The sequence below is a fragment of the Delphinapterus leucas genome, chromosome 4 (genome assembly GCF_059928025.1).
Source record: "Delphinapterus leucas isolate spDelLeu-1000000601 "Yukka" chromosome 4, BTC_Dleu_Yukka2, whole genome shotgun sequence".
Classification (NCBI taxonomy): Eukaryota; Metazoa; Chordata; class Mammalia; order Artiodactyla; family Monodontidae; genus Delphinapterus; species Delphinapterus leucas.
This window is the reverse complement of record NC_143132.1, coordinates 123,596,626-123,605,989: the sequence shown is the minus strand read 5'-3', so window position 1 is coordinate 123,605,989 and position 9,364 is coordinate 123,596,626.

Here is a 9,364-nt window from a genome sequence, read left to right as displayed (position 1 = left end):
ATTGTACATATACTAAAATTGGAGTGACAGCTATATAATTCACAGTAGATGAGAATGGTCTCTCTTCAGCACTGATACCCAGGTCCATGTAATATGTGTGTGTGAAGGGGGAGGAGGTATTTTTCTGAATCTTTTAAACCTCTAAAAAATAAATCTGAAGAAAGGACTGATTTTCCTTTGGAGATTATAAATTCCTCTTCATTCATTGCTTCTCAAGCATAGCCTGGGTGAGCATCTGAGAGGGATTAAAAAAAACCAAACAAACCTGGTGAAGGAACACAGGCACCTAAAGAGTGGTCCTTTGGACACTGACGTAAACTGTTTCTAGTAACAGTTGGCTCATTAAAGTCATGTGTACATTTGGTGTTAATGAGGGACATTAATTGCCAAATGATTCATTTATTCATTTAACAATAAGGTTGTGGGAAGAGACCAATATGGATTTCTAAGATTATACTGGTCTGTGACATTTAGAATTTGGACACGCTTTAGGGGTAGGAATGAATGGAAGCAAACTTGTCATTTGGCCCCATGAAAAGAGAGCTCCACACTGATAATATTATAACAATTTGCTTCCCCAAAGGCCCCCATCCTGAACTTCTCTCAGATTTGGGGCAGACACAAAGGATATATAGACTTTAGAATTCCTCTTGCTCTTAGCCCTTCTCGAGAGCTACTAACTGAGTAAACTGAGAGGAAGACTAGGTAACACCATGTCAAATCTGGGAGAGGAGCAAATGGCCACTACCGCAATAACAGCTAGAAAATAATAAAAGGCAACAAACCTCCTTTCTTTGGCATTAGTGCCCAAAACACTGTTGTCATTGACTTTCAGAGAAGCAGAGACAAAATTGTGATCTGGGGAAAACTAGTTCATAATGATAAAATTCAGAATAGTGGTTCATCTTGGGAGTGGAGGTGCATGGCTATTGACCAGAAAGGGAACTTTATGAGGTGCCAGAAATGTTCTGTATCTTGATCTTGGTGGTGGTTACACAAGTGCATCCTGATTTTTAAAATCATGGAGCTTAAGTTTGGTGCCTTTATGCACTTAACTGTACACATGTTATCCTTCAATTAAAAAAAATGTGTAGGGATTAATTTCTAATAATAGCTGATAGAAGCCTATTAGATTCTCTCTCATTGCCAATTTTATTGTTGAAAAGATTAGCAAATTACTCCAATTTTATCTTGTAAACAAAACGCGGTAGATTCTTGAGTGTCTGGCAAGTGGCTCTACATTTCTGACCCAGGTCTTTAGGTCCTTAGATTTCATGGCATTAAGAGATGTTAATGCACTGGGGCCCAGAGCAGATCATGTCCAAAGTCTTTACTGGGGAGTAGAGGCTCAGTTAGAGACTGCTGGGATCACCATTCTGAGGTCACTTGCTTTCTCTTCTGGGATTTCAGCTCACATTGGAGCAGCACAGCCTTTGAAGACCTAAACTGAAGCTTCTGTTCAGTTTAGATCATCCTGGAAACTCCTATTTTTCTCAAACTTAAAGTCTGAGACCAACCTGTTCTTAAATTCTGTTTATTTATACTAAACCAGGGGACTCCAGACCACACAAATATTTCCTCAGTTCTAATGGCATCCAGTATCCAGACTGTCCTTTGATTTAGTGGTGCTGATCGACCTTCCTACAAAATGTGTGAAATGTCTAATTAGCCTGTATTCCATGGGAAAATGCTAATTGCCAATACAGTTTCATGGGCCAGAAAACATCATGACATAATAAATAATGTCTTTAAATATATTTGAATAAAACTCCACAGAAATATTTTAGGTAAATAATGATGATAAACCAACTTGCCCCCTAAAACCAGATTTCTAATTCAAAAGGAAACTTCACTTTTCACTTCTTTTAAGTAGTATAGGGTCTCTCACAGATGTTTTACCCACTTCATCTGTTAAATATTTTGAGTGGGATGGAGCAAGAGTGTTAGTTTTCTACCGTAAGTTTTGCCTCTAAGTTTAGTCTTGAGCCCCTATCATTACTGAGCATCACTGCTTTTTCGGTAGATTAATCATATTTTGATCATAATATTGCTTTCTAGTCACAAGTTTCTTCAGAGACTCAGACCACCAAATGAAGAAGGAACTCCTTTGAATTTCTATCTGGCTTTGAATTTCTATCTACTCTTTTAAAAATGTATAACTAGCTTATAAATATTTCACATACTCTGCAACTCTTTACCTTACAGGCTGCAGTTGTTGCTGTAACTCTTACTTGATAAAGTGATGAAGTGTTTTGGACTAAGTCTTAGTGTCAGTCTTAAATGAAAGAAGGAACTTGCCAAGATTTTGTTTGTCTGTCTTCAAATATAAAAATGAAGCACACATGTATTAAAATTCATAATTTTGATGTTTCACGTCTATATTTTACAATTTGTTTGAGCTTTCCCAGTGATACTCAGGGACTGATGTATGCTACATGTTGACAAAAAGTGAAAAGATTACTTCCTTTGTTCCAAATTAAATATCATCCAAAGTCTATTTTGATAAAGGAAGCAAATAAGCATGCATGTTTCTCTGAATGGATCATTAATTTAATTTAGGATATTTTAAATTGTGAACTCTATTATCCTATTTGTAATTAGGTTAAAAGGTTTCCACCAATTATACTAATCATAATTCTTCACTTCCATTATAGCCTAGAGTTTAATGGTTTCTTCTGATAATGGAATGAAAACACATTATAATTTCATTTTTATATCATCTCACAAGTATTTTTTGTGAGATTGCAACCCATTACCTAAAACAAGCACATCCCTTGTCTCCTGAGAAGTTCTTTAAGTGAGACAACACTAATGATATTTGCAGTTTTAGGAATTTGAGGAAAACTTACCAGTTCCCCCTCCCAAAGTCTTTAATCTGCTTGCTTAGTTTCTGTTTGCTTTTTAGATATAATTTACCATCAAAGAAATTTTGAAAGATTTTTGCTTCATAGTTCAGAAATCTTTACTTCTAGTCCATTAAATTTACTAGGATTTCCTGAAAACACATGTTTAATTCTCTATAATAAATGGCTGTATCACATATTTTAAACAACAAATGGGAAATTTTAAAATATTGAACTCTACTTTAACACTTTTTAACTTATGTGTGAAAAGTTTTCTACAAATCCCTTTAAACTGGGAATATCAACTTGTCTTTGTGTTTGGCATTAAATATTCCCATTCTAAATTTTATTCTGCAGCTTTTCACATCAAGTCACTAGGTTTATATTTATGATAACAAAAACACTGTTTGCATCTTAACTTTTACATTCTATCAGATAGAGGGTTTTTTAAAAAATGTAATGCAACATGCTCCTTGGAGTTCAAAGTTAAAAATTCCAACGTTGAAAAGCACTAAATGACAGGTTTTAAAGTATCAATCTCACCGATTGTAACACCCTTAGAACTGTGTATTTTCAGTCATAATATAAAGAAAAATTTATTAGCTGCCTATATTTACTCTTACCTTTAGAGGCCATGAATATGCTGAGTCAGTTCTTCAAAGGCATGCAGGTTAAAAGAAAAGGCTCCTCTTGCAGCAAAGAGAGAAACACAGCAGGCATAAAACTTCAGAGGGTATCTGTATACTTCTTGTCAGCTTACAAATACCGGAGGAACGGAGAGCCTTGCTGTTTCCAGAGTGCTGTATTTTATCATTTTGAACAACAGGGGGAGACAAAGCTATCATCAAAAGTAAACACTATTCAGAAACCATCATCCCACTTGGTGGCTGAAGGACCAATTTCAAAATAATAAAAACCAGGAAGGAAAATATACAACATACAACATTCATTTTTATGGGCCTTATTTCCACTTAGTGTTTAAAAATTACTTCTTGGAATATATATTTTTGCCCTTACTACTATAATAGAAATATTCTACTTTTCTAATTTCTAGAAATCTCCTGTACCAGAGTCTGTGATAAAACATTCTTATCACATGTAAGTTTCTGACAGTTATAAATAATTTTTTTTAAATTTTGAAAATGTTTGAACGGCAATATTTTTATGTTTACTCTGGATTTCTCCCCACTTTCCTCTCCCCGTAACAAGAAAAGGATTATTTCCTACTTTTTACATACATAAATGAATCTTTATTTTTATTTTTAGTTGAATTTGATTAATCAGGAATTTGAAAATAGAAACCTTCAATAATCTCATAGAGTTAAATGAAACATACAGGTAATATTTAACTGCATTGCACACTGAGGGGAAACAAAAAAGCACTGTAAACTTGACTAGACAGTTCATATTTCTAAATGACCATGGAGATTTTGCTCACCAAGTCTGTTGCCCTGGATGGCATGATTTGCAAAGGTTGAACGTGTAGGATATACTACATTATCAGCAACACTGTCTGCTTCTAAAAATAGTTAAGTGGCCTGAGAAGGCATGGATAGTGATGAAAAATTATGAAGTCAGCTCACAGGCTGTAGACAGCCAAAAGTTTGGGTTCTTCTTATTTGGCAAAGAGATGTTTCTTTTTGTTGTTGTTTTGAAATGTTCGAGGTTAAAATGAGCTGCCATTATTTGAGTTATCATTTTGCAGAAAATGTGTATAAATATGATTAGTATTTTTAAATTAAATTATACGTTTCCTAAATTTCTTAATGTTTGCCACGGGCATTTGGAAAAACTTTGATCCAAAGAAACTAAGTTGTTATTAGCACTATCAAACATGGTATTTTATACTGTAGAGCACAGGGAACTCTACCTAATGCACTGTGGTAACCTAAATGGGAGGGAAGTCCAAAAGGGAGGGGATATGTGTATGGCTAATTCATTTTGTTGTGCAGTGGAGGCTAACACAACATGGTAAAGCAACCATACTCCAATAAAAATTAATTTAAAAAACATGGTATTTTAAATTATGGTCATAACAGACCAGTTAATTTTGACTTTCAACAGAGCACCGATTTTGAAACAAAATATAGAAACCTAAGCGAATTAAACATATGTTTTGGCCTATATGAGGCCAACCATCTATGCATTTGGACATGGCCATTTGACTCACTGAATCTTTCAATATTTGTCCTGCAACAAAGACTTTCCAGGCCATCTAACTTGATGATGTGTAGGTACTGCCTATTTCTTCCTTTATACTTTCTTCCTCTGTCCTGCCAAAGACAGCACCAACGTCCTTTTTTCTTTTTAAAAAAGGCCCAGCAATTACCAACCTGAGGTCTCCCCTTCCCTCCATTCCTTTCGGTTTCCCAGCCTTTCTCAAGGAGAGGCTTGCAAACCCTCCTCAAGGGACCTCCCAGAGGGTCAAGTGTCCTGTCACTGAGTGCTCCCACAGACAGGAGATGTTGCTCCACAAGTTGCCCTCAACCCCCATCCCGCTGCTTTCCTGCTGCCATTCACCTTCACAGTGCTCTCATTCCAGCTCCCCTAACACCTGACACCTCTATGGAAGAACCGGGACCACTCTCAATACTCCAAATGGTCACACAATCCTCCTGCCCCTGTGCTATGAAGCCCTGGGCTTTTTCAAGCAGCTTCAGTTTTATTTTGCCAGCAGGCTACAGTATTTCAGTCTGCTCCCTTGATTCCATGAAATATAGACAGTACAAGTTGGGCATGTCCAACAGACATAACCCAGGGCTTGATGATAACATAGTGGGATTGAAGTACACAAAAGGAGACGCGAAAATGAATATCAGGACATCTAGTGTCAGTGGGCCTGCCCCTTCCCAGGAAACTCCCTACCGGTCTCTCGGTCGTGAGCCTCAGCTCTGCTGCTCTGTTGTTTGGGCGTGCTCATCTACTCAGGACGTCCTGCCTTGCCTGTCCTTGTCCCCCCGCTGAAAGAAAAGACTCTATATCCTCCATCTTCAGTTTCAGCCAAAAGGAAATGAAAAAAAATTCCATCATAATCTTGACACAATCATGCCTGCCCATGGCCTTTTCCCAGGACCTGTCAAAGCTATTTCGGAAGGTCCATCCATTCAATGTTACATCACTGTTCAGAACTTCCCCATTATTTAATTATTTAGTTGTGAGATGTTTGACTTAAATTTTCATGATTGAAAAGGCTCACCAAAATAGTTTCTCTCAGTACAAAGGGAGAGACTGCCTATTTATTTAAGCCTATATAGTGACAAGTAAGTGCTACCTGTTATACAACGAAACGAAACAAAATCAGCAATATGCTCCCGAGGACATCCTTTGCGGAAAGAGCATGGAGTGCATTAAGATGTAAGCCTACAGGCCTGGGGCAGGACCAAGGACCAGGACTAGTAGGAACTGACTTTTAGGCTGTTTCATCAGCTTAATAGTTATTCTGCCTCTGGTTTTACTATAAAAGTATGTGTTCCTAGAAATTATATACCTACATACATACATAAACATATATATGTAAATATATAACTAAATATACATGAAGTGAGAGAATTACTTGTTTTTCTTGATTTATATAAATATTATTTTAGGTACAACTCAAACACATTTTAGTCACTTAAAATTACGTTTTTAAAAATTTATGATAATGCATAGCATTACATTGTTTTCAGCCACTGCATGTTATTACATTTTATGAGGATAATGAATACAATTTTTGCTCATTGCCATTTTAATGGATGTTTAGTTGTTTCCATTATGTAAGGCAATGGTTCTTATGCACATGTATAGCAGTCCTTTGGAAGATATATATCCAGAAATAAAAATGTTGGCTTATGGGATATGAAGATCTTCATCTTTACTAGGTATCACTGAATTGATCTTCAATGGTCTTGTACCAATTTACATTCCCAACAGTAAAGGATAAGAATTCCCATTTCCACATATCCCTTTCAACACTGGCTTGGTCACCATAGTGGGGAATATCTAGTGGACCCCTAAGTATTAATTTATGAGAAGGCACCATCTAGAAGCCTTAATTACATTATAATCTGATATATGTAAACATGATTACATGTATTTATGTTTTCAGTTGTTCCTATCATACTCTATCATGCAAGAATAATTCATAGCAAATTTTATGAACAGCTTATCATACAAGTAACTGCTACAGGTGAGGAATGGTATGGTAATGGACTGCAATTTAGTGATAACATAACTCCTTTCATTCAGTGAGGCTCATGGTCTGATCTGCTAAAATGTGAATCCACTTTTAGCAAACTTGCAGCACTTAAGGCATGCATTCCTATGCATAAATCTTATCTCTGGATATATAATTTCCCATACTAAAATTCACTGTGAAACAATTCAGGGTGGGTACTAATTAATTAATTAGTTAACACAATCATGGGAAGAAATATCATTAGTATAAATGTTTTTTCCAGAGTTATTTGATTTGCAACTACACTGTGGATGTAAGATATCCAATCTTTTTTTTTTTTTTTTTTTGCGGTACGCGGGCCTCTCACTGTTGTGTCCTCTCCCGTTGCGGAGCACAGGCTCGAGACGCGCAGGCTCAGCGGCCATGGCTCACGGACCTAGCCGCTCCGCAGCATATGGGATCTTCCCGGACCGGGGCACGAACCCGTGTCTCTTGCATCGGCAGGCGGACTCTCAACCACTGCGCCACCAGGGAAGTCCAAGATATCCAATCTTTTAATGCGAACTTGGATGTGTCTTCCCTGGGAAAGTACAACTCCTATTTCAGCAGCCACCTGTCCACATGTTGCAAACCTCCTATCAAAGTGTTTTTCTTTGCTATCTTATTCAGACCTGCCCTTTTGATACAATGCTTCATTCATTCTTTCAATAATTATTTATTAACTTTTTACTGTGGGCATATCATATGGAGTCTACAGACTGTAATGATATGACCTCTACTCTAGTGGAGGATCACAGCATAGAGATGCAATACTCCTTTTGTTTTTTAAAAGTAAGAGTCAGTTACCACCTCCTGAAAATAAAATGATACAACTCATACTCTCTCTGAAAAACAAAGCTAATCAGAATCAGTAATGTATCATTCAAATGAGCAATTCTTTGTTTCACATGTACATGTCTAATTTTCCTTTCCTCTGTTACTTTAAAACAGAAAAATAGTAACTATTAAGATATTATTTCTTAAATAATGAAAGAATAGTGTACTGGATCATGCTTCTTGGTTGCTAATGAGGGATAGATTTCTTGCATTCTCTCTTTCTGCCTACTTAAAAAGAGATTGATTTAAAGAACTAGAAAAAAAATGGAAAAGAATCCTAGATACAGAGAAGAATCTGTCTGAAACTAAGAGAAGCTGGTTCTGGAACAAATATATCTAGAGGGGTCCCCACTCACCAAGATGACATAAAAAAAGACTCTAATTTAGAGTCCTGTGCACAGACTCCCTGGGACAAAGGGTATCGCATAATCAGTAGATTGTAAAGCCCAAGGCAGAAGCAAAAGTTTAGATTGTCCATAGAAGTTCTTTTTAAAATTTTCTGCCTTGTACGTTTTCTTCAGGTAAGATGAAGTTAAGCTGAATGGAGTTCTTTGAAGTAGTCTGTCTTTACTGTATTTTGTCTTCTGGCATTTTTCTGACCTCTTATGCATAATGTAAACTTTTAACAGTTCATAATAGCATTTTTCCTTTAAAGAGTCTAAAAGTAGTGGGAATCTTCTGAGAGGTTCTGGCTCATTGCAAGCTATATTACTAGAAGAGCATTGCAAGCAGAAAACTGTACAGACATATGACATATCAATAATTATTTATTTAGATGTCCTTCAGGGTGTATGTTTGTGTCTCTGAGAGAGACAGGAGGAGAAGGAGAAGGAGAGAGAGAAAGAGAACAGAAGGGAATTGGAGCTACCAAGTAGACTGACGGGGAGAATTAAGAAGACATTTAAAATCGTCAGAAACCCCAGTACCCCCCATCAAGAGCTGCTTTACCATTTTGAAAATCTCTTTATTTCTACCATTATTTTAAATATACTTACCTTGTGTCTGGGTTCTTGTGCCTTGCTCAGTGTGGTTGCTTTGTCCTCCCAACATTTGCCTGCATCTTCAGACATCACCAAAATACTGCAACAAGCCCTTCCGTGGCTGCAGCCGACAGCCCAGCAGTGCTCTGCATGCAGTTGCCTTCATTGACATCAGCCATATCACACACAGCCGGTGCAGCTGCAGCTCAGTGCCAGCCAGAGGACGCCAATTATTTTCTGCAGTACATTCCCTTCACATTTCCAGCCTTGAAAATAAGCTTCCCCAAGCTTGGATCCCCCCAAGAGCAAAGTTCCCGAGAAATTGAGATAGTTATTATAACAAATATACATTAAGTGCATAGACAACATACATTAGAGTTAATTTATGCTTAACGGTGCATATTTAGTGTTTTCTTCTGGTGCTCTTTATAGGCTAGATCATCCTGAAAATGTTACTGCGTTTAAATGCGTGCTTTGCGAAGCGGTGGTTAAAAGTGTGGAATGTGTCC